Below are 25,161 nucleotides of genomic sequence, written 5' to 3' on the forward strand. Positions count from 1 at the left end.
GTGTGAAATGGCTGTATGCCGCATAGAGAAGGAGCAAATGTCACTTCCGAGGTTTGTGATAAAATTTCCTGATAGATTCCTCAGGTGGAGTGGGAGACCTCCTCGGCACTGTAAAACACTCTGTACTGCCAAGGTTGAGGAGCCAAAGGGAAAATCCGTATGCCTGTGGTCTCACCACTGTGCTAAATATAGTTCCGAGAAGCTCTGTGTTAGTTAATATTCTGTGAATGTCATTAATGTCTTCTGAGCTGTCAGGGAGTTTGTAACTTGGAACAACCTGCAGTGATTCTGTTTTGCCCAGAGAGTTACCTATTAAACCACACAAATAACTAGTTTCAGTAAATCATTCTTAGGCATTTAGATGCTTATATATTAAATATCAACGTTAATACCCAGAATAGATTATTCACTTTCTATACTAAGCCCTACTAGTCATGATGCTAAAAAAATCTATTTTCTGGGGCACTCGAGGGGCTCAGTCTGTTAAGTGTGTGATTTGATTTCAGCTCAGGCCATGATCTCGGGGTTGGGAGATTGAGCCCAGTGTTGGGCTCTGTGCTGGGCATGGAGCCTACTTGAGAGTCTCTCTCTCCCTCTGACCCTCCCCTGATCGTAGTCTCTCTGTCTCTTGAAAAAAAAAAAAGGAAAAAACAAACAAACCATGTTTTTCTGACCCGGGTTTTTATTGAAAATAAAAAGCTCAGGAGCAGGTCAGTTATCTTTTGTCTCATCAACAAGGTGGATATTTCTCAGAAAGTTTGTTTTCAGTCAGGATTTTCCCTTTTGATTGCCTTCATCAGGGAAAAGACAGCCTTTCTAAATGAAATACCCCCAGTCTTGCCAGAATTAGGAAAGGGAAATACTTTAAAATTTAAAAGGCCTGAACTTAAAAAGAAGGTCGTTAAAATGCTTACATATTGGGGCACCTGGGTAGCTTGGTCTGTTGGGCATCTGCCTTCGCCTCAGGTTGTGGTCCCAGGGTCTTGGGATCAGAGACCATGTCCCCCACACCCCAATCCCTACCCTCCTACCTCCCCACCTTCTACACCCCCACCCCCTATCGGGCCCCCTGCTCAGTGGGGAGTCTGCTTCTCCCTCTCCCTCTGCCTGCCACTCTTCCTGCCTGTGCTCTATCAGGTGAATAAATAAAAGTTTAAAAAAAGATGCTTACATATCAAAGGATGTGTTCATTATAAACAATATGTGCTTGCAAGAGAATCTGTAGGTACTGACTTGGGAGAGCTTAAGAAAAACTTTCTTAACTGTATATTTTATGATTTAGTATGTGCTCTCTCCTTTTTTCTACCGGTTCAGTGGATCCCCACTTGGATCTTTTGACTCCCTGTACCAGCTCCTCTAGATTAAGACTGGGAGTCAGAGTCTCGTGATCTGTAAAGAAGATTTTGACTCATCTTCTGTAGCTGAGGACACATATCTGGAGGATTTTAGCAGAGGAGGAAGAGAGGCAAATTCGTCTTTTAGAAATCTGACTGGGGGTCATGGGGAGGAGGACGGTGGCTGGGCGTGGATCTGGGAGCAGGAGACCAGGAGACGAGTGTCTCCCACTCGCACCCCAGCTTTGTGTTCAGTATTCTCTAGACAGAAGCTTAGGTCTCTGCTTCTAGCAAATAGTTTGGAGTACAAAGAAGTTGCAACAGTTGACAGAAACAGCTAAGTCATCATTTTCACTCTTTCCTGAAGCCCTGATCCCATTTCTCCTTAAGGTTTGTAGGAAGAAAATCTTCACTGGGATAGCCTTTCTCTGTGTTTGTTCCAGGGTCACTTATCTTCTACCAATGCAAAATTTAGTTCCTTTTTTTTTTTTTTTTTTTTTAAATAATGGGCAGAATTGGGAAATCTCACTTTGGGATATGGCCTGGCCCTTCTTCATAACCTGTTCATCCAAGCAAACTTAAGTAGGTTATTAAAACAGGCATGAAGAGACTCTCCGGTGACACTTCCTTTTTTATTCAAAGTGTAACAAAGGGAATATGTTCCAAGAACTTGACGGTGCTCCCCTAGCAGGTGAAACTGCTGCCCTTATCTCCTGGTGCTGGTGGTATGTTCACGGGCTCCCTAGGGAGGGCCTTGGGGGGCTCGGCTTGATGCCTAAGGGTGTTGAGTCTCTCCTGGAGTCAGATGGCTCTTTTCTTGGGATGGAAAAGAAATGGAATTTTGGTATATGAAATTCTTTTTTTTTTTTTTGAGAGATTTTCTTTATTTATTTGACAGACAGAGATCACAAGTAGGCAGAGAGGCAGGCAGAGAGAGAGGAGGAAGCAGACTCTCCCCTGAGCAGAGAGTCTGATGTGGGGCTCGATCCCAGGACCCTGGGATCATGACCTGAGCCAAAGGCAGAGGCTTAACCAACTGAGCCACCCAGGTGCCCCGTATATGAAATTCTTAAGCATGTCCATATCTCTGGGGATTTGTCTTCTTCTTTTAGGATTAAGTCTTATTTCAGTGTGAGTGTGTTGAGGGGCAGATGATATTTGAAATCAGCTTTCCTCCCTAATTGATGCTTCAGGTAGGAAGGAAATTGGGCTGAGAATCGAGAAAGGGAAGTTTTAAATGTACTCCATTACTAATTTAGATAAAAATTAAATAAAGTTTTTTATTAACATATAATATATTCTAGGTGTACTGGTCTGTGAATCATCGGGCTTACACACTTCACAGCACTCACCATAGCACACCCTCCCCAATGTCCATCACCCAGCCCCCATCCTTCCTCTCGCCAACCCCAGCAACCCTCAGTTTATTTTGTGAGATTAAGAGTCTCTTATGGTTTGTCTCCTTCCTGATCCCATCTTGTTTCATTTTTTCCTTCCCTATCACCCACAAATAAAATTTTATAGTGCATAATCTTTATACTCATTTTTATATTTGATTTTATTTCTTTGATTCTCTTTTTATTTTAATATAGAGACCTAGCTCAGAAAATCTTCCCATCAACCTATCCATGTCCATGTATTTTTTTCTCCCTACAATATCCCTAGCTTGAATGTCTTCAAGCTTCTTCTGACCACTCTTTCTTGAAAATGGCTTGAGATCTCACCTCATACACTGAAAGAACTCCAGAGCAGTCTCACATCTCTGAAGGGCTAGAAGGTGGGTATGTCAGTGAGTCTGCCTTACAACGGGCAGTCTACATTGATGATTTAGTGGAGTGCTACAGACAGATGTTAGAACCAGATCACCTGGGATTGAACCCTGCTTGTGCCACTTCTTGTGTGATCTTCGTCAAGTTACTTCTCTGTTCCATCTTAAAAATAGAATAGTAATTGTTTTTTGCCTTATAAACTTATTTCGAGGATTAAATGAGTCAGTGACTTAAAGGCTCATTGGGACGATTGAGTAAATGAATATGCATGAGACCCTTCGCACTGTGTCTGGCATTCAGCGAACATTATATAGATGTCTATTGTTTTTTCACAGCTCATTTTTCCATGATTCAGTGGCTCCTACCCCCTCCAGGCTAGCCTGCTGATCCAGCCGTGCCCTGTTCTGTACCGTTCTGCCTCGTGCCACACATCAGCCTTTTCCCTTTATTCTCCTGAAGGCATTGCATGTATAAGGCTGTTGTGAGTAATAATGACTCTTTGTAATAACAGCTATTATCTGCTGAGTGCTAACCCTGTGCCAGCACTGTTACAAGTACTTAAGTATCTATTAACTCACTTAATTCTCATACCAGCTCTGTAAGAGAAATATGATCAGCATCCTCATTTTACACTTGATCTTAGCCAAAAGGTCGAGAAGCAATTAGCATACTCATTTTACAGATGAAGAAACTGAGGCACAGATAGGTTAAATAACTCATCCAAGCCTACCCAGTTAGTAAAGATTGAAGCTAGGTTTTCAAACATCATGTACTTACCGTTCTCCTGGCCCTTGATGTATAAGGAAGTATCTTGGTTTTCTTTCTTCCCGTGAATGATATCCTCATATTATTCTTCTCATTTGGGACGTCAGATTCCTTATTCCTGATATTACTGCTAAAGGGGCTGGGGCCCAGAAGGAGGGAGAAGGATTCTTAGTTTGTAAAGAGAAGCCCAAGGAAAGGCTTAGAGTAGACTGAGCCCCAGCTGTGTGCCAGCATTGTGTGAGGCCCTCCCACATATACTCTCTCTGGAATTCTCACCACCACAGTTAATTACTATTATTGTCCTTGTACAGAAGAAGAGGCTACGTTTCAGGAAGGTAAGGATTGGCCTCAGGTTATACTGCTCATGAGCTGTGGAGAAACAGATTGTGACCAGGTCCGTCGGGCCCCAGAGTATTTCATGGTACCAGCCTGGCTTTCTCAGGGTCAACCCTGAGCCTTTCTGCCCTCAAGCACTCCATGCTGTCAATTAGTTCAATGGGTGACTTTCCTTTTGGTAGGCCTCTTCTCCTTTTTTAACCTCTCAGATTTAGCTTTTCTATTAAACTGTTTCAAATAAATGAACAAATATTTTAGTGTTGATTATGTTAATGTTAGGTAGGAGTAGCTGATGAATTAAGGATTTATTTATTTATTTATTTATTTGACACAGACAGAGAGATCACTAGTAAGCAGAGAGGCAGGCAGAGAGAGAGAGTGGGAAGCAGGCTCCCCACTGAGCAGAGAGCCCAATGTGGGACTCCATCCCATGACCCTGAGATCATGACCTGAGCCGAAGGCAGAGGCTTAACCCACTGAGCCACCCAGGCACCCCAATGCATTAAAAATTCTTTTAAAAAAAATATTTTATTTATTTTTTTGACAGAGATCGCAAGTAGGCAGAGAGGCAGGCAGAGAGAGAGAGGAGAAAGCAGACTCCCTACAGAGCAGAGAGCCTGATGTGGGGCTCCATCCCAGGACCCTGGGATCATGACCTGAGCCGAAGGTAGAGGCTTTAACCCACTGAGCCACCCAGGTGCCCTGGATTAAGAATTCTTATTGAAATATTTAACCTTATCATTCCAATGGGCTATAACTATGATGCCAGTAAGTATCATAAACTTTGTTCATCTGAATAACATCTTATAGTGTTATTAGATGTTAGAGCATAGCCTTTAACACCTCGGGAGGGAGGAGCGTGTGTGTGTGTATGTGTGTGTTGTACACAGGTACCATTTCTCATGAAGTTCTCCGTGAAGTAGGACTATCAGGACCCTGTGTAGGTCAACTCAAAGCCACTACCCTGTTGAGCTGCCGTACTTGCTGTCCCAGATTATTCGGGCAATGTATTTTAAGGGTTTGTATCTGATAAGGATTTGTATCACACAATGAAGAGAGTCTATAAGATTGATTTTTTTTTTCATGGCCGAGCAGCTTTATTGCAAGGCAGTTTATAGAGTCATATTCACATCGTTGGTGATGGAATGTTACTGGGGAACTTTGGGTTGTCTGCCTTTAAGATACACTTACCCACTGGGTTTCCAGAACTCACTGGTTGGTAATGGTCAGCTTCCAGAAGCTAAGGGATTGTGGTCATTAGTTTTATGTTAATGTGCTCTCAAGGTGACTTTCTTTAATCTTTTTGATTTCTATGTGAAAAACAAAGTGTTGAGGCAAATTGCTGTGTACAAATCACCACAGATTTCATGGCCTAAAACAGTACCCATTAATTATCTCGTAGTTCTGTAGTTAGAAGTCTGAGCATGTTTGACTGGATTCTGTGCTCAGAGTCTCACAAGGATAAAATCAAGATGTCCTAAAAGATTGTACATGGGAAATATTTTCTCCTCTCTAAGCTAGAGATTATATCATCATTTTAAGGACAATCCAAGACCACTTGATATTCGTATTGGAAAATGTAGCTATAGAGATTTGAGAGGATGAGCATTTTGATATTCCACTTAATTTAATTTAATAGTATTGAGTTTCAGTATTTATTCACACAACATAATTTCGTCTCGTAGTCAACCGACAGACCATCTTCCTGGACTAAAAAACCCTGTGCTGAGAACATATCTGAATTGGACTTTCGGTTTTACCAGTTGAACAAAAGATTTTTCCTTGTCTCCATTTCTCCCTCTAAAGATGGTATCGATACTACTTTTTTTTCTCCTTATGTATGTTTCATTTTGTAAAACACGTGTTCAGCAGAGGCTCAGTGGATGGTACAGAGCTTTTGATCTCAATTTCTTTCTTCTGAAGCCAGTGTTCATCTCAGATTTTCACACTAGGAGAAGTAACCTCTTTGCAAGGGGACTGTGCATACCTCATCTCTTCCTCCCATCAGTCCTTTGGCTATGTGTTGCAGTAACATGTGACATTTGCATTGCATGTTACAGTTTACCAAGGGAACATGACCTGTTCAGTATCTGCGATGGACTGAAAGTTTATGTCCTTCCCCAGCCCCACCAAATTTATGTGTTGAAATCCTAACCCCCAAGGTGATGGCATTAGGAAGAGAGGGAGGCCTTTGGAAAGTAACTCGGTCATGAGGGAGAGCTTTCATAAATGGAATTACTGTCTTTATAAAAGAGACCCCAGAGAGAGCCCTTGCCCCTTCAACCATGTATGGTTCAGTGAGAAGATGAGGAAACAGGTTCTCACCAGACATGAATCTGCCTGAGCCATAATCTTGGACTTCCCAGCCTTCAGAACTGTAAGAAACCAATTTCTGTGGTTTATAATCTGTCTAGTATGTGGGATTCTGTTACAGAATCCCAAATAAACTTAGACAGTATCTAACTTGATTCTTTCTAAAATTCTGTGTGGTAGGGAGATGCCTGGGTGGCTCAGTTAATTAGGTGTCTGACTCCTGATCTTGGCTCAGGTTTTGATCTCAGAGTTGTGAGTTCATGTCCCGTCCTGGGCTCAACACTGGGCATGGAGCCTACTTAAGAAGAAAAGAAAAAATAAGATTCTGTGAGATGGATGTTGTTATTACTTCTGTTTTATAGATAGGGCGAATAAGATTCAGGAATTAAATGATTTGTTCAAATTCACCTAAGAAACAGAGCCAAGACTGGTACTTACATTTCTGACTTCAAATGCAGTGCTGTTTCTGCCTCATCTGAGCTAAGCAGTAAGAGGTCAGAGACGCATAGAAGGACCCAGACATACGTAAAAACAATTTCAGATACGAGGAGTGACTTCAGTTCGGGGTCATTGTCCTTCTTGTGCTGTTTGAACTCTAAATTTAGGCCCTTTTGATTTTTCTTCTCAAGCTTGTTTTTCCAGAATCCAAATCAGCGTGTTGGCACTGTCCTGCACGACTGTCAATATCTACCCTGGGGTACAGCCATGCCTGGTGTGGGAGGAAGTGACTGCGCCAAAAGGCTATCTGTTAACACTGCCTCCTTGATAAAAGGCAGTTGGGCTATTTTCATATTGGCCTCACATGTTTATAATCCACATGTTTCAATTGAAGTGTGAAAAGGGAGGGGTCAGGTCAATGGGGTTCTCTAAGATTTGTATCTCTGAGACTTTGTGGGTCCCCTTACAGGATGGTTAGCACAGGAACTTACAGACAGGGGCGCCTGGGTGGCTCAGTGGGTTAAGCTTCTACCTTCGGCTCAGGTCATGATCCCAAGGTCCTGGGATCGAGCCCCGCATCTCGCCCTCTGCTCAGCAGGGAGCCTGCTTCCTCCTCTCTCCTTTCTCTCTGCCTGCCTCTCTGCCTACTTGTGATCTCTGTCTGTCAAATAAATAAATAACATCTTAAAAAAAAAAAAAAGAATTTACGGACAAAATATTCTAAATAAATCCAGGAATTTACTCATTCTTAGCATTGTTTCCTAATCCCATACCTAACACAATTATCATGTATCTAGACATTCCAGAAATAGTAGATCTAGTAGCAATGTAGATTAGGGGATAGGAAATGGGCCTCTGAATCCAGGCTGGCTGAGTTGAAATTCAGACCCTGCCACTTATTAGCTGGGTGACCTTGGCAAATAACTTAATTTCTCTGTACCTCATCTATAAAAGGGGGGTGATAATAGAGCCTACTTCTTAGGGTTTCTGTGAAGATGGTGAATTATTAAATGTAAAGCACTTGGAACAGTGTCTGTGACCACTTCTCAAGTGGCCCTCAAAGATGTCCTGCCATCATCCCCAGAACCTGGAGCTACGAGGAGATATCACAACCACGATCCTGTTATGTGAGCATAGTTGACCTTAGATAAGGACCCTAACCCATGGCCCTCAACTAATCACACAGGTCGCTTTAAAAGCAGAGAACTTTCTCCAGCTGATGGTGGAAAAGGAAGTCAGAGAGATTCCGAGTGTGAGAAAGATGTGATGTGCTGTTGGTAGCTTTGACAATGGAACAGGCCAGGTGTGAGGGAATATGGTCAGCCTTGAGGAGCTAACAGAGACCGCTGGTAGGCAGCCAGCAAGGATATGGGAATCTCGGTCCTACAGCTGCAGGGAATGAATTTGGCCAACAACGTGAATGAGCTTAGAAGCCGATCCTTCCCAGAACCTTCCAATAAGCTCATATGACTAATAGGTAGACTTCAGCCTCATGAGACCCTATGCAGAGAGCCCAGGCAAGCAAGCCTGGACTTCTGAACTACAGAATTGTGAGACAATGGATGGGTGTTGTTTTTTTAGCCACTAAGCTTGTCGTAATTGGTTATGCAGCAATACAAAACGAATACAGTTACCAAAGTGCATAATAAATATTAGCTCTCATTGTTACATTTGTTTTGAAGGTGTTCAATGATTGATGTACTGTATACAACGCTGGGGAAACAACAGTGAATGAAATACAGGATTTAGAGTGAAGAAGATAAACAATTTCATTTTTTGCTGACATCCGGGCTCTATGAACATCCACCATATATACATTTCTTCTTTTCTTCCTTGCTTTGGCTCATGTCTTTCATGATAAATATTAGTTCTTAAGTTTCTCTTATTTTTAGCCAGTGGCTAGATGCTATTCAGCCATCAGCAGCAACTGATTGCCAGGAGAGAGTTGGGAGCAGGATTTATTGGATGTCTCCTGTGCAGAACCGTTAGGAGCTGTGGGAATCTCCTAGCATTTGTGCTCCAGTGTTGTAAGGCATACAATGGGGACGTCTGTTTTTAACAAAGGATCTATATAATCCTTTATCTCTAGAATCCACCACCTGGTGTTCTCAACAGCCCTGAGCACAGAACAATTCCCAGTTTAATCAAACTGGAATATAAAAGGAGCAATGGAGGCTGCAGTGTGTGATCCCCTTGAAGTTGTTCCAAGGGAAAGGGACCTTTTGTTACAGAGACAGCTCATTTTAGAGTTCAGTGGCCTGTGACACTTCCCCAGCTGGCAACTCAGCGGGGACCTTCTGATACTTTCCTACACTCAAAAGCCATTTTTGGTGGGCAGAACGGTGCAACGGTCATTAAGGGCTGCTTGGTGGGAGGGGTGGAGGTAGGGGAGAAGGACAGCAATAAGGAATGGTGGTATTGGCGAGTGTGCCTGCAGGGACTATTATTTTTATTCAAAGATGAGATGTGTTCATTTTCCGAGTCTTTGCTTTATGATGAGGGTGGGCGGGGGAGGGGGGTTATATATATTTACTAAGAGCCGGGATGATAATATCACTGGAGTTTTGTTTACATTTATTTTAAAGGCCCTTGGATTGGAGCTGGGGTGGGAAGAGGGAACCTAATCTGTCCGTTGCCCATAATAATTTTGAAGCATCCTGTTCCCTTCCTGAACTAGGAATTAGTTTCTTCCTATTGAGATTTTTCAGAGGTAAGACATGAAAAATTCCAAAAGCCGTTCCAATATCAAAATACATTTTATAGAAACCTAGAGTTATAAACCTAGGAGGTGTCTCGGGGTCATGAGGTCTCATTTGGCCACGCTTGCCCATGTGGGTCGGAGTCTCATCACCACGTCCCCAGGGGAGATCATCTAGCATTTGAACAGTGAGACACTTTAAAGAGCAGGAGCTTGGGGACAGACAGAGTTGTTTTTAGATCGTTATTCTATTACTTTCTGGCTGTGTGATCTTCAGCAAATTATTTGTCTTTCCTAAGCTTCAGTTTCCTTACTGGATAATGGGGATAATGCTATCTCACCTTTAGTCTAATTGTGAGGATTAAAATAAATAACCAATGTAAAGTGATGTCTAGTAATTTCCATCCAGTAATTTTTAAATTTTTAAAAAAAATTTTAAAAAGATTTTATTTACTTATTTGACAGAGAGACAAAGAGAGAGGGACCACAAACATGGGGAGTGGGAGAGGGAGAAGCAGGCTTCCTGCTGAGCAGAGAGCCTGATGTGGGGCTGGATCCCAGGACCCTGGGATCATGACCTGAGCAGAAGGCAGATGCTTAATTACTGAACAACCCAGGTGCCCTGCACCCAGTAATATTTTTAAAAATTTCCTGTGTATAAATTATTGCCATATTGACTTGGGCAAGTGTCAGTCTAGTGTGGAAAGCCTGGAAGATAGGGAAGAAGGAGGGGCGGTAGACTAAGTCCCTGAACTTCACACTCTATGTCCAACCGGTTACTTGGTATCTCTTCTCAGGTGTATGAAAGGCATTTCAGACTTAACACATTCAAAACCAAGATCCCATTTTTTTTTTTTTTCTTCAAAGCTGTACCTAGTCTTTCTATGTCAGTCAATGACAACTCCATCTCCTCTTTCCATTGCTATGACCAGATCTTTGATGTCATCCTTGATTCTTCTCTTTCTCTCACCCATTCAACCTGTCAGGAAATTCTGTTCACGCTCTTCTCAGATTATGTCAAGAGTCCAACCACTTTATACCCTCGCTGCTGTTTCTGACTTTGGTTCAAATCATCAGCATTTTTCAGTGCAAGAGACAGGAGTGATTCTGTTCAAGTATATCAGACCAGATAGTTCTTTGGCTCAGAACTCTTCACTGGGCTCCCCGTGTCCTTAACTAAAAGCCAAAGACCTTCTGGTGGCCTACAACAAGGCTGCTGAAGTATGGGACATGGACATGAGTCTCTCTGCAAACTGTCACTAGTTCTTGGGGACATTAGGAGCTTGTGTCATAATGTAAATCAGCGATGTCACTAAACATAATGCTTAATTTGCCTGTCATTTTGTTCTTACAAGACTTTCTCAATAAAGGAAGTGGTGCACTGATTGCCGTTCTGGTGCCAACTCCTCCACCTGCCCTCAATGTTCTTTCTTTGACCTCATCTCCCGTTCTCGAGTCCCCCTTCTCTGCCTGTTCTTAGTCAAGCTGGTCTGCCTGTTGTTCTTCAAACACAAACGCTGGCTGCACTTCTGCCCTCTGGACAAGCTAGTTTCTCTGCCTGAAATGCTTTCCTCCCAGATGCTCAAGGCTTCTCCCCTGGCCACCTTCCGGCCTTTACTCAAATGTCACTGCTTCTGTGAAGTCTTCCCTGATTACCCTGACGTTTCCTCTCACACCTCACTGCTTTATTTTTCTCTAAAACTCTTACCTCCCTTCAAATTGCTAATATAATTTATTTATTCATTAAAAAATCATCATCCTCATTCTATTGCAATGTCAACTCCATAAAATAGAGACTTTTTTTTTTTTAACTTTTATTTTTTATAAACATATATTTTTATCCCCAGGGGTACAGGTCTGTGAATCACCAGGTTTACACACTTCACAGCACTCACCAAAGCACATACCCTCCCCAATGTCCACAATCCCACCCCCTTCTCCCAAACCCCCTCCCCCCAGCAACCCTCAGTTTGTTTTGTGAGATTAAGAGTCACTTATGGTTTGTCTCCCTCCCAATCCCATCTTCTTTCATTTATTCTTCTCCTACCCACTTAAGCCTCCATGTTGCATCACCACTTCCTCATATCAGGGAGATCATATGATAGTTGTCTTTCTCTGCTTGACTTATTTCACTAAGCATGATACGCTCTAGTTCCATCCATGTTGTCGCAAATGGCAAGATTTCATTTCTTTTGATGGCTGCATAGTATTCCATTGTGTATATATACCACATCTTCTTGATCCATTCATCTGTGGATGGACATCTAGGTTCTTTCCATAGTTTGGCTATTGTGGACATTGCTGCTATAAACATTCGGGTGCATGTGCCCCTTAGGATCACTACATTTGTATCTTTAGGGTAAATACCCAATAGTGCAATTGCTGGGTCATAGGGCAGTTCTATTTTCAACATTCTGAGGAACCTCCATGCTGTTTTCCAGAGTGGCTGCACCAGCTTGCATTCCCACCAACAGTGTAGGAGGGTTCCCCTTTCTCCACATCCTCGCCAGCATCTGTCATTTCCTGACTTGTTGATTTTAGCCATTCTGACTGGTGTGAGGTGATATCTCATTGTGGTTTTGATTTGTATTTCCCTGATGCCGAGTGATATGGAGCACTTTTTCATGTGTCTGTTGGCCATCTGGATGTCTTCTTTGCAGAAATGTCTGTTCATGTCCTCTGCCCATTTCTTGATTGGATTATTTGTTCTTTGGGTGTTGAGTTTGCTAAGTTCTTTATAGATTCTGGACACTAGTCCTTTATCTGATATGTCGTTTGCAAATATCTTCTCCCATTCTGTCAGTTGTCTTTTGATTTTGTTAACTGTTTCCTTTGCTGTGCAAAAGCTTTTGATCTTGATGAAATCCCAATAGTTCATTTTTTCCCTTGCTTCCCTTGCCTTTTGCGTTGTTCCTAGGAAGATGTTGCTGCGGCAGAGGTCGAAGAGGTTGCTGCCTGTGTTCTCCTCAAGGATTTTGATGGATTCCTTTTGCACATTGAGGTCCTTCATCCATTTTGAGTCTATTTTTGTGTGTGGTGTAAGGAAATGATCCAATTTCATTTTTCTACATGTGGCTGTCCAATTTTCCCAGCACCATTTATTGAAGAGGCTGTCTTTTTTCCATTGGACATTCGTTCCTGCTTTGTCGAAGATGAGTTGACCATAGATTTTAGGGTCTATTTCTGAGCTCTCTATTCTGTTCCATTGATCTATGTGTCTGTTTTTGTGCCAGTACCATGCTGTCTTGATGATGACAGCTTTGTAATAGAGCTTGAAGTCCGGAATTGTGATGCCACCAACGTTGGCTTTCTTTTTCAATATCCCTTTGGCTATTCGAGGTCTTTTCTGGTTCCATATAAATTTTAGCATTATTTGTTCCATTTCTTTGAAAAAGATGGATGGTACTTTGATAGGAATTGCATTAAATGTGTAGATTGCTTTAGGTAGCATAGACATTTTCACAATATTTATTCTTCCAATCCAGGAGCATGGAACATTTTTTCATTTCTTTGTGTCTTCCTCAATTTCTTTCATGAGTACTTTATAGTTTTCTGAGTATAGATTCTGTGTCTCTTTGGTTAGGTTTATTCCTAGGTATCTTATGGTTTTGGATGCAATTGTAAATGGGATTGACTCCTTAATATCTCTTTCTTCTGTCTTGCTGTTGGTGTAGAGAAATGCAACTGATTTCTGTGCATTGATTTTATATCCTGACACTTTACTGAATTCCTGTATAAGTTCTAGCAGTTTTGGAGTGGAGTCTTTTGGGTTTTCCACATATAGTATCATATCATCTGCGAAGAGTGATAATTTGACTTCTTCTTTGCCAATTTGGATGCCTTTAATTTCCTTTTGTTGTCTGATTGCTGAGGCTAGGACTTCTAGTACTATGTTGAATAGCAGTGGTGATAATGGACATCCCTGCCGTGGTCCTGACCTTCGCGGAAAAGCTTTCAGTTTTTCTCCATTGAGAATGATATTTGCGGTGGGTTTTTCATAGATGGCTTTGATGATATTGAGGTATGTGCCCTCTATCCCTACACTTTGAAGAGTTTTGATCAGGAAGGGATGCTGTACTTTGTCAAATGCTTTTTCAGCATCTATTGAGAGTATCATATGGTTCTTGTTCTTTCTTTTATTGATGTGTTCTATCACATTGACTGATTTGCGGATGTTGAACCAACCTTGCAGCCCTGGAATAAATCCCACTTGGTCGTGGTGAATAATCTTTTTAATGTACTGTTGAATCCTATTGGCTAGTATTTTGTTGAGTATTTTCGCATCTGTGTTCATCAAGGATATCGGTCTATAGCTCTCTTTTTTGGTGGGATCCTTGTCTGGTTTTGGGATCAAGGTGATGCTGGCCTCATAAAATGAGTTTGGAAGTTTTCCTTCCATTTCTATTTTTTGGAACAGTTTCAGGAGAATAGGAATTAGTTCTTCTTTAAATGTTTGGTAGAATTCCCCCAGGAAGCCATCTGGCCCTGGGCTTTTGTTTGTTTGGAGATTTTTAATGACTGTTTCAATCTCCTTACTGGTTATGGGTCTGTTCAGGCTTTCTATTTCTTCCTGGTTCAGTTGTGGTAGTTTATATGATTCTAGGAATGCATCCATTTCTTCCAGATTGTCAAATTTATTGCCGTAGAGTTGCTCATAGTATGTTCTTATAATAGTTTGTATTTCTTTGGTGTTAGTTGTGATCTCTCCTCTTTCATTCATGATTTTATTTATTTGGGTCCTTTCTCTTTTCTTTTTGATTAGTCGGGCCAGGGGTTTATCAATTTTATTAATTCTTTCAAAGAACCAGCTCCTACTTTCGTTGATTTGTTCTATTGTTTTTTTGGTTTCTATTTCATTGATTTCTGCTCTGATCTTTATGATTTCTCTTCTCCTGCTGGGCTTAGGGTTTCTTTCTTGTTCTTTCTCCAGCTCCTTTAGGTGTAGGGTTAGGTTGTGTACCTGAGACCTTTCTTGTTTCTTGAGAAAGGCTTGTACCGCTATATATTTTCCTCTCAGGACTGCCTTTATTGTGTCCCACAGATTTTGAACCGTTGTATTTTCATTATCATTTGTTTCCATGATTTTTTTCAATTCTTCTTTAATTTCCCGGTTGACCCATTCATTCTTTAGAAGGATACTGTTTAGTCTCCATGTATTTGGGTTCTTTCCAAACTTCCTTTTGTGGTTGAGTTCTAGTAAAATAGAGACTTTTAAAAAAATTTTGTTTTCATTTAACCCTGGCATCAAGAAAAATGCTGGTAAATAGTAAGCACTTGGAAAATGTTTGAATTTGAAAGTAAAAAATGAAATGGCTTGACAGAAGCTATATTTTTGTTTGTTTTATGGGACCATATTTTTAAAGCTTTAAAAAACTGTCCAGAGGTACTACTGTTTGAGCCAGGAGTATGTTCTGTCAGGCTGGGATGGAACTTGGGATGTCCAGGAAGGCAATTAAAAGACTTATACAAATCAGGGGTGTCTGGCTGGCTCAGTTGGTGGAGCAGGCAACTCTTGATTTCAAGGTTGTGAGTTTGAGCCCCATATTGGGTGGAGAGATTACTTTAAAAAAAAAAAAATCTTTTTAAAAAAAAAGGTCTATGCAAATCAAAAACTTGGTCAAACAGGCAGTGTTGACAGTGAAGTTTATGAGTAGCTCATCATTATTTGATGTTTCTATTCCTGCCAAAATAATATTATCTTATTGTTTAAGTTTAATTTAATTTATTTTCCTTAATGAGTATGAGTTCCATATTTTTGTTCCTTCTAAAATTTTGTTTTGTGGAGTGTCAGCATTCATTTTTTTTTTTAAATTTAATGACTGGTCTTATAATATTTTAACAATCTGTATCAACTTATATAGAAGTTTCTCTCTATATATGAAGATATTAAACAGCTGTAGGCTTTTGTATTTGCTCATATTTTTCTGTCAGACATTTGCTTTTTCATCTCTAAGGTTTGTACCATCATAGTTTTGAAATTTTCTTTAGTTAAATATGTTGATCTTTTACCTTTTTAATATCTTCTCTATCACCTTAGGGTTTAGTATTGAGCCTTTCTCCAGTCTTTGAATTTCCAATTTTTGTACTTTGTATTTTGAAATGCTTTTTGATTTACATGAAAGTTGCAAATACAGCATAGAAAGTTCCTGTACACTCTTCACCCCGCTTCTCCAAATATTAGCATCCTGCCCAACCATAGCACAATTATCAAAACTAAAACATTGACATTGGTGAAATGATATTAACTAAACTTTTGACTCTATTTGCATTTCACCATTTTCTGGTAATGTTCTGTTTCTATTTCAGAATTGAGTTTAGGGTCCCACATCTCATCTCATTTAGCTGTCATGTCTCCTAAGTCCTCTCTTTGAGTACTCACATCTTCTTAGCTGTTAACATTGTTCCTCAGTCTTTCCTTCTCTTTCATGATGTTGATACTTTTGAAGACAACTGGTCAATTATTTTGAAGAATGTTTCTCTGATTTGACTGACTTTTCTTTCAGCAGATTGAGGTTATGTGTTTTTGGCAAGAATACAATAGACTTAATGTCCTTGCCCTTCTCTGTGGCATATCATGGGATTCATGATGTCAGTATGTCTTATTACTGCTTATTACTGGTGATGTTAACCGTGATCATTTGGTTAAAGTGGTATCTGCTGCATGTCTCTTCTGCAAAGTTGCTATTTTCTTCTTTGTAATTAATAAATATCTTGGCAGGGGAGGACATTTTGAGATGTTGGAAATACCCTGTTTTTCCTCAAACTTCTGCCCACTAATTTTATGATCTATCTGTGGATCTTGCCTCTAATAATTATTACAGTGGTGTTCTAATGGTGAATTTTTTTTTACTTCCCTTGTTTGTTCTACTTTCATTAAATGGAACTCTTTTGTAAGAAAAATCTTTCTCTTTGGCTGAATTCATTCATTCATTCATTTGAGTATGGACTCAAGGATATTTACTTTGTTTTTCTGGGCCATAATTCAATACTATTACTATTGTTTTGTTGCTCAAGCTGTTCTAGCTTAGTACCACTGGGTCATTTTTACGTGTCTCCATCCTTTTTTTTTTTTTAATTATTTGAGTTTTTTTATTCTTCTATTTTTACTTTTAAAATATATCTGTTTGGGGGGCACTCAAGCAGTAGGCTCAGTCGGTTATGTGTCTGACTCTTGATTTTGGCTCAGGTCATGATCTCAGAGTCATGAAATCAAGCCCTGGGTCCATGCTGGGCACAGACCCTGCTTGAGATTCTCTCTCTCTCCCTCTACTCTTCCCCTCCACTCATCTCTATCTAAAGAAAAAATAAAAATAAATGAAAAAAGTGTATCTGTCTTTATTGGGGATATGAGGAGAAGTGGATGTAGGTTGGCAAGGTCTCATGGAGGCTCAAGTGTCCAGTTAGGTTTTGTGGCTTTTCAAGACTCCCTTCAGGTAGAAAGATCCTTGGACACAGGGAAGCTGGGTGCCCTGGGTCATATGATTGTTGCTGTTTAAATCATTTGCTGTGAGTAGGGTCTCAAATATAGCCTTGGTTCCAACTTTGGACAATGACCTGACACATGTCATCTTAGTGATTCTGAAATTAATACATGATAGCAGAGATAGAAATCCCAGCTTAGCAAACTCAACACCCAAAGAACAAATAATCCAATCAAGAAATGGGCAGAGGACATGAACAGACATTTCTGCAAAGAAGACATCCAGATGGCCAACAGACACATGCAAAAGTGCTCCATATCACTCGGCATCAGGGAAATACAAATCAAAACCACAATGAGATATCACCTCACACCAGTCAGGATGGCTAAAATCAACAAGTCAGGAAATGACAGATGCTGGAGAGGATGCGGAGAAAGGGGAAACCTCCTACACTGTTGGTGGGAATGCAAGCTGGTGCAGCCACTCTGGAAAACAGCATGGAGGTTCCTCAAAGTGTTGAAAATAGAACTGCCCTATGACCCAGCAATTGCACTATTGGGTATTTACCCTAAAGATACAAACGTAGTGATCCAAAGGGGCACGTGCACCCGAATGTTTATAGCAGCAATGTCCACAATAGCCAAACTATGGAATGAACCTAGATGTCCATCAACAGATGAATGGATCAAGAAGATGTGATATATACACACAATGGAATACTATGCAGCCATCAAAAGAAATGAAATCTTGCCATTTGCGACAACATGGATGGAACTAGAGCGTATCATGCTTAGTGAAATAAGTCAAGCAGAGAAAGACAACTATCATATGATCTCCCTGATATGAGGAAGTGGTGATGCAACATGGGGGCTTAAGTGGGTAGGAGAAGAATAAATGAAAGAAGATGGGATTGGGAGGGAGACAAACCATAAGTGACTCTTAATCTCACAAAACAAACTGAGGGTTGCTGGGGGGAGGGGGTTTGGGAGAAGGGGGTGGGATTGTGGACATTGGGGAGGGTATGTGCTTTGGTGAGTGCTGTGAAGTGTGTAAACCTGGTGATTCACAGACCTGTACCCCTGGGGATAAAAATATATGTTTATAAAAAATTAAAAATTAAAAAAATGACCAAAAAAAAGTGATAATTAAAAAGAAAAAAAAAAAGAAATCCCAGCTTCTTAGTTCCAGCCCGATATTATTTCCATGTTCTTAAGAATGCTTAAGGCTGACTCTGCTACTTCTGAGGATATGCCATCTGGTTGTGTGTCAGCTCTGTGGATTTTGAAACATGAGGAAAGATGGAGAGAGTGGTAGCTTCCTGGGTGTGTGTAAACTTCATTAAACTGATCATTTTCATTCCTGTTTTCATTGGAGAAGGCAGTGACACCGCCAAGTTGTGAGTGCTTGATGCCTCAGATAAAAATGGATGTTCACGTTAAGAGTTTTGGTGTTGGGTTGCCTTCTTGGCATTCCCAGCACTCAGCTGCTTTCTTCTAGTGGTCACCTGAGACATCTGGCTGAACAGTGTCTAATCCCTGTGCTCTCATCCGTGACTAACCAGCACTTCTCTTGCTGGATTCGTCTCCAGGGATCACAGGACAGCTTGGCTTCTTCCTTCCTGGAGCAATGTTCTGTTAACGCCAACCGTGGGGAGCTGGGTGTAATGTAATACAGATACTTGGAATCGCTGAGTCACTTCACAGTGACCGTCATGCCTGTGAATGTGAGGGAGCAGCATGGAAGTAAAACAGTCTTTAACAACATTACTAGACTTCTCAGACACTCTGATCTTCCCCACATTTGTGTTAAACATTTGGCCATGTCATGAATTCAGGTTGAGTCAAGAAGAATTTTCTGATATTAAGGATTGAGATAAGTGAAAAAGATTACCCCTGAGATCATATTTGTGAAAGTGGCTTAGACCAAATGAATAGCCCTTTAATCCTTTATTGCCATATAGATGTTTTTTCTTTATTATTTTCTGTTTTGGCAGCCTGTTTATAATTTGAAAACTATATCTACTTGTTCACCAGTTATAGATTGATAAGCTATCAGTTTGCACTAGGGATGAACTGTCTAATCAGGTTGTTTAGACCCTATCTCGGGAGCCTGGGTGGCTCAGTTGGTTACGTGACTGCCTTCGGCTCAGGTCATGATCCTGGAGTCCCGGATCGAGTCTTGCACTGGGTTCCCTGTTCCCTGGAGAGTCTGCTTCTCCTTCTGACCCTCACCCCTCTCATCCTCTGTCTCCCTCATTCTCTCTCTCTCGAATAAATACATTTAAAAAATTAGACCCTTTATCATAACGAAATATAAAATTGTGAGAAGCTCTGGTGCTCATGGCGGGTAGAGAGCATGGGGGACTGGAGAGGTGAGCTGCTGAACTCCCTTACCAAGTTCTTTATCTTTGGTGCCTCTTTTTCTGCAAAGAAAAATCCTTAGCTTAAATCCCAATTGTCTAGAAAAATTTATTTTTTCAAACTATATTCACTAAGCCAGTTACTGTGTACCAGGCACTGTGCTAATATAGCTGGGAAAACACTCATAAACAAGATGGTCTTGACATCATGGAGCTTAAGGTCTACAGCACTGGTGCCCAATAGAAGTATAATGTACACACATGTAGCTTAAAATTTTCTGGTAGCTATGTAAAAACAAAAAAGCAAAAAGAAGCAGATAAAATCAATTTTTAAAATATAATTAATAGATATACTTAAAATGTAAATGTATAATCAATATAAAAATAGTGAGATATTTTACATTCTTTTTACTGCATTCAATCTTCAAAATTTGGTATTTTACACTTGTAGCACATCTCACTTTGGATGAGCCACATGTTAAGTGCTCAACAGCCTCATTTGCCAGTGGATACTGGACAGGGCAATGCAGGTTTGACTGAAAAATAAAAACATTCAGATCATAATGGTAATAAGTGCCTTAGCGAGGGAGGAAACTCTGCTTGCTCAGCACTGGGGAGCTGAGACCTGAGGGATGAGCGGGAGGTGACCAGAAGAAAAGAAGGTAACAGAATTCTAGGCAAAGGGAACTGTGTGATGTCTTTGAGTTGAGAAAGGAGTGAAAAGGAAACCAATATGTGGAAATTTGTGAATGAGGGAGAAAATGATGGTACTAAGAACAGGAAAAGAGAAGTCATCCAGACAGGAGAAATCTAGTTCTAGAGGAAGGATAATGTTTGATTTTAAAATGTTGACTTTCAGGTGCAAAAAGCAGAGATGGGGGAGAGGCAAACGGGAGAGTGGAGAGACTAGAGGTTCAGCCTTCCGAGTCGACGGAGCTGTGGCTTCTGTTCAAGTCCTAGAATCTGAACTTCTTTTCAGGGGCCACTTGTTAGGTGGGCTGGAGACCACAATGGGCAAGAGGGAATCAGGTACATTGGTTAATGAGCTCAGGAGGGCGAAGAGACGGTGAACATAAAATTGTGTTCTAGAGAAGGCCAAAGGTCATGATGCGGAGATCGAAATGATGACATCTTGGGGTCGAAAGGAAAAGGAATGGAAGATAAAATCAAAGGGTTAGAAGCTGGGAGAGGGGGCATGGAGTGGGAAGCAGAAATAAGAAGGGAAATCAAAGTTAGAAAGTCAAAAGTGATAGGTGATTAGCTGCCTGTGGCATGGTGGATGGTGAGTGAGCCAGGTTTGAGGTGAAGGTGAAATGATAGCTCTCATGTTACTAATGCTTCTACAAACTGGTGGTTTCAGAGGAAATGACCTGGAGACTGAAGAGAGGCCCAGGAAAATGGGCTAATCTCTCTAAGAGCCAAGATATGCTTCTAAGCCTGGACAGAAATCTTCCTTGCACTGTGGGAAGCCTGCTCCGACTGGTACCTCCCTTGCTCTTACAATACCAGACCCAAGTGAAGTGTCTGCTACTCTCGGCAAATCTTACAGAGGTGGTGGTGATGAAAGCTGGTATTTGTCTTTCAGCTGGGGGCTCTCCTCCGCCCATCACAAGGAGCAGGCAGGGGATTCCTAGATCACTAGGCTCCTGGCCAACCACCACTAGTGTTGAAGCTTCAACATCATCGTTAAGTCACTAAGAGCTTGCTGTGTCCATGCGGAGATCACATGACAAAGCTTGATTCCTAAGCTCCCAGAGTTTGTGTTTATGACCCTTTCACCTGGAACACTGGACCAGCGGTGTCAGTTGTGAGAGAGAGAGAAGGCAGCAGTTCTTTCAGGCCTTTTGTGGATGGGAGGGGAGAGAGAGAAAGGGGAGGTGGTAGAGGAGTTTGGAAGCTATAAAGGACCAGATTGTTCAGGGTTTGGAGGTCATCAGAAGGACTTTGCTTTTTATTCTAGGAGTAATAAGAAGATGGGGGAGTGTTTTTACATAGAGGAGTGTTCAGAAGATCTGATTTGTGTTTTTAGAAGTTTGCTCTGGCTGCCTTGAGATCCAGCTGTATTGCATCTAGAGGGAGAGTCAAGTTCCCCTTCTAATTCTGGTCTTGTAGCTGGTCAAAGGTCTGATTCCCAAGTGACAGCAAAAGAAGCGGAAACAACGCACAGAGGCAAGAAAGGAGAAGCAGGACAGGGTAGCACAGTCGCGGGAGGTTCCCCCTGCCCACATTCTACCGGCTTGCCAACGCAGCCGACGTCAAAGGAAGTCGAGCATGCAAAAGACGTCTTTGAAGTTTTGTTTGAAGAGAAGCCATGCTTAGGAATGGGTTTGAAAAACTTGAAAATGGGATGATAAATGAAGGGCTTGCCATGCTGGGGGGCTGGCCCACATCAGGTGTGCTGAGAAGACTGGCCAGAGCAGGCCCCAAACAGAAGCTCCCTGGAGGGACTGTTCAGTCCTGCTTCTCCTCGGCCACCCCCCCCCCCCCATGGAGGAGTCAGAGGGGATTTGCCTCCAGAAGGACCATCTGAGAATGGAAGTCCACTTCTTTCACTCCCTGTCCTGACAGACTTCCGCCTCTGGGCCACCTGCCCTTCACCCCAGTGGACCAGCCTCCGTTCTCCCTGTAGCGAGGCCGCTGTGAGGCCCAGGTGCACTGCGCCCTCTCACAGTTTATCGTGCACAGGGGAGACAGAAAGTTCATCTCTGGCAGGTAATTTTAGTGCAAACCTTTTGTAATTACTAAGAGGAAATTTCAGGGCACGGGCTGTATGCAATCCTTCTTCTCCTCTGGTTGGAGTCAGTTAACGATGAAGTAGTGGCTCATTTTGTACCTCTGCCTTAGCTGCAGGATGTCAGGGCATGTTCTAGAAACCGCTCCGCACAACGCTTGGTAAATGAACTCTTCCTTTCTGTTCAGTCCTGACTCCCAAACCTTCCAGAGCTGGGCTGGACTGGTTCAGTTGATCTGTTTCTCTCTCTCTCTCTCTGCCTTTGAGATTTCTGGAAAGGTAAAGTCCACTTGTGTGGGCTCAGGCTTATCTCTTCAGCCACAGGCTGGGGTGGTTTCTTTTCAAGCTGCACAACCCCCCAGGTGGTTAGCAGTCTCTGACTTTTGCCCTTGGACCTTGCTGGGCTCACCCCCACACCCCCTGCCCCATAACTCTTCAGCTCCCTGGCCTGCTCTGCTTGGTTGAGACCTCTGTGTCTGTCTGCAAAGCCTCCGCTTTCTCCTCTATCTTTTTTTTGTTGAGCCTCATCTCTCTCTCTCTCTTTTTTAAAAGATTTTATTTAGTTATTTGACGGAGAGAGATCACAAGTAGGCAGAGAGGCAGGCAGAGAGAGAGGAGGAAGCAGGCTCCCCGCTGAGCAGAGAGCCCGATGCGGGGCTCGATCCCAGGACCCCGGAATCATGACCTGAGCCAAAGGCAGAGGTTTTAACCTGAGCCACCCGGGTGCCCCGAACCTCATCTCTCTTTCCAGGACTTCACGACCTGCCCTTCCAGACACAGCTTAGTCTGGCCCCTCCTGTCATCTTTTCTATCTTGAGCCCTGGGACCTGAAACAGGTGAAGCCAACTTGCTTTCATGTAAAATCCCAGAGCCCCTATGCTGTACATTATACAACTTTTTTCTTATTCTTTTTTTTTTAAATTTATTTGACAGAGATCACAAACAGGCAGAGAGAGAGAGGAGGAAACAGGCTCCCCACGGAGCAGAGAGCCTGATGTAGGGCTCGATCCAGGACTCTGGGATCATGACCTGAGCTGAAGGCAGAGGCTTTAACCCACTGAGCCACTCAGGCACCCCTGTACATTATACAACTTTAATAAATTTTGAGAATGCAACTCAGTCATTTTGCAAAGGTCATATCTGTGGATTTCTATGAATCAGATTTCTTTTTCAAGGCTTTTCTAAAAGGTATTGGTTTTATTTCAAAATTTTTACACTCTGCATATGTTTTCTAAGTATCTAACCCCCGAATGTATTAGTACCTCTCTTTAAAGCTCTACTGTTTTTGTTAAAGAAATATTGTGTGCTCTCTCTCTCTCCATCTCTCTGTATATATGTATATAAGGTTAAATGATTTTTATAAAAAGCGTTCAGAAAAGATTTGAATGTATATTTTGAACTTTAAATTGAGATGTCAGATCTTTTTATTTAAGTAATTACAGTTGAAAGTAGTTTTAGTCCTAATTTTATAAGAGGTAAATCCTAATAATTATATCCCTGTGTACATTAGTAAAGATGGGTATTTCTGTTAGTATAAAACAAAGGTTCATTGGAGTTGCCTCGGGTGGGGTTCTGGCTTGGTTGCAGGTGCCCGGAAGATTTAAGGTAGTGAGTAGGGAAGTGTCTGTAAGCTACGTGTTTCACAAGTGCAGGCTTAATAGGCTGGGTAGGGGAAGAAACAGTATTTGCCTTCAGTCTGGCTTGAGTCAAGCTTTGGGAAGTATATTGAGTTTTTAGAACTTAGGGAGGACACCCCACTGACCCTTCTTGGATCTCCCCCCCCCCACTCCAGTTGTAAATTCCCTTGAGGCCTAATCATATATGAAAATATAAACACAGAAGGGTCATTAAGTAGCCTATAACGAGGCCAAAGTGCCTGTAGATTCTCTACCTTCCTTTTGTTGGATTACCTATTAGTGTTTCCTGGTAATGCACAATGAATTAGGCATTCAGAACCTTTTGGGACTCAAACGGAAAAGCGTTTGCAGAGAACGCAGTGTGACTGGCTTTGAAGTGGGCCCGTTCGGACATCCCTCCTTTTCTTTTCTGACTCCTGACTTAGAAACGCAGGTGCCTCTACAGTGATCTTTGAGTCTTTGCTGGATTCCATGTCTGCACTCTTTGCTTCATCTTGATCTGTGGCTTTTAACAAGTTATGTATCAGTGGAACTTATTATGGGAGTCTTTTCTTTTTAAAAAAAAATAAGAACAAAGGGAATACAGTTTAGAGATAATTTTTTTCCTTCTATTCATACGCCTCCTACTTGTCACTGTTTCCATCAGGATGATTTTTTTGAAAATTTATACAAGCACTCCACGTGCATTGTGGAAAAATTTTAAAATACAGAATAACTAAGAAAAAAAGAAAAAGTGACTCCCAAATCTCACCATACAGAAATGACCTGTTTGGTTTATAGCAGTCTTCTCAGTGGCATCCACTGGCACGTCTAAGTTTCTACAAACTCTTCGTGGGGCTCCTGACTGCTGTGGGTCTGTGTATAAAATTTACCGTTACGAGAAGCACAGAGAGACAAACTCTTCCTGAAATGAAGTATAGCAGGTTAATGAGAAAGCGGCACCACCCCAGTGTAATGTGCAATTAGCGCCCAGGGAAATGGCGCCGGTTGCATGTTTGCTGTCCCGTGGAACCACTTGGCTTTGTGAGAACAGAGGAGGTTCTTGTCAGAGCAGTGAACACAGACTGAACTGCAGCCTGACAAACCAAACAGTGTGGGATGGCTGTGGGATCGCTTAGGGCCTTCCCCCCCCCCTTTCTCTCTTCAAAAAGTCTTTGAATTCTTTTCAGTGTCTGGCCTAACCTAAAATTAAAGAAATATTAAAGAAAACACCTCTAAGCTCTACTATTACTTATTAAATTTTTTAAAAAAGAGTTATGATGGCAACATCCAATGGTAATGGCAGTGTGGGAGAATAGATACATTCCTATGTTGCTAGTGACTTTTCAATTGCTCCAGTAGTTCTGGAGCGCATTTTGTC

The 25,161-nt window shown here is 41.7% G+C and overlaps 1 long non-coding RNA gene across 2 annotated transcripts in view; it reads left to right on the plus strand.

Annotated features, from left to right (window-relative positions):
- Nucleotides 1-23,283, plus strand: part of LOC309849913 — a 34,509-nt gene extending 11,226 nt beyond the window's left edge. For both annotated transcript variants that reach the window (XR_014303983.1, XR_014303984.1), the window contains one exon: nucleotides 23,098-23,283. This is a non-coding gene — a long non-coding RNA (uncharacterized lncRNA). The remainder of the gene's footprint in view (nucleotides 1-23,097) is intronic.
- Nucleotides 23,284-25,161: the final 1,878 nt, after the last annotated feature.

The sequence above is a fragment of the Mustela nivalis genome (assembly GCF_964662115.1).
Source record: "Mustela nivalis genome assembly, chromosome: 16".
Classification (NCBI taxonomy): Eukaryota; Metazoa; Chordata; class Mammalia; order Carnivora; family Mustelidae; genus Mustela; species Mustela nivalis.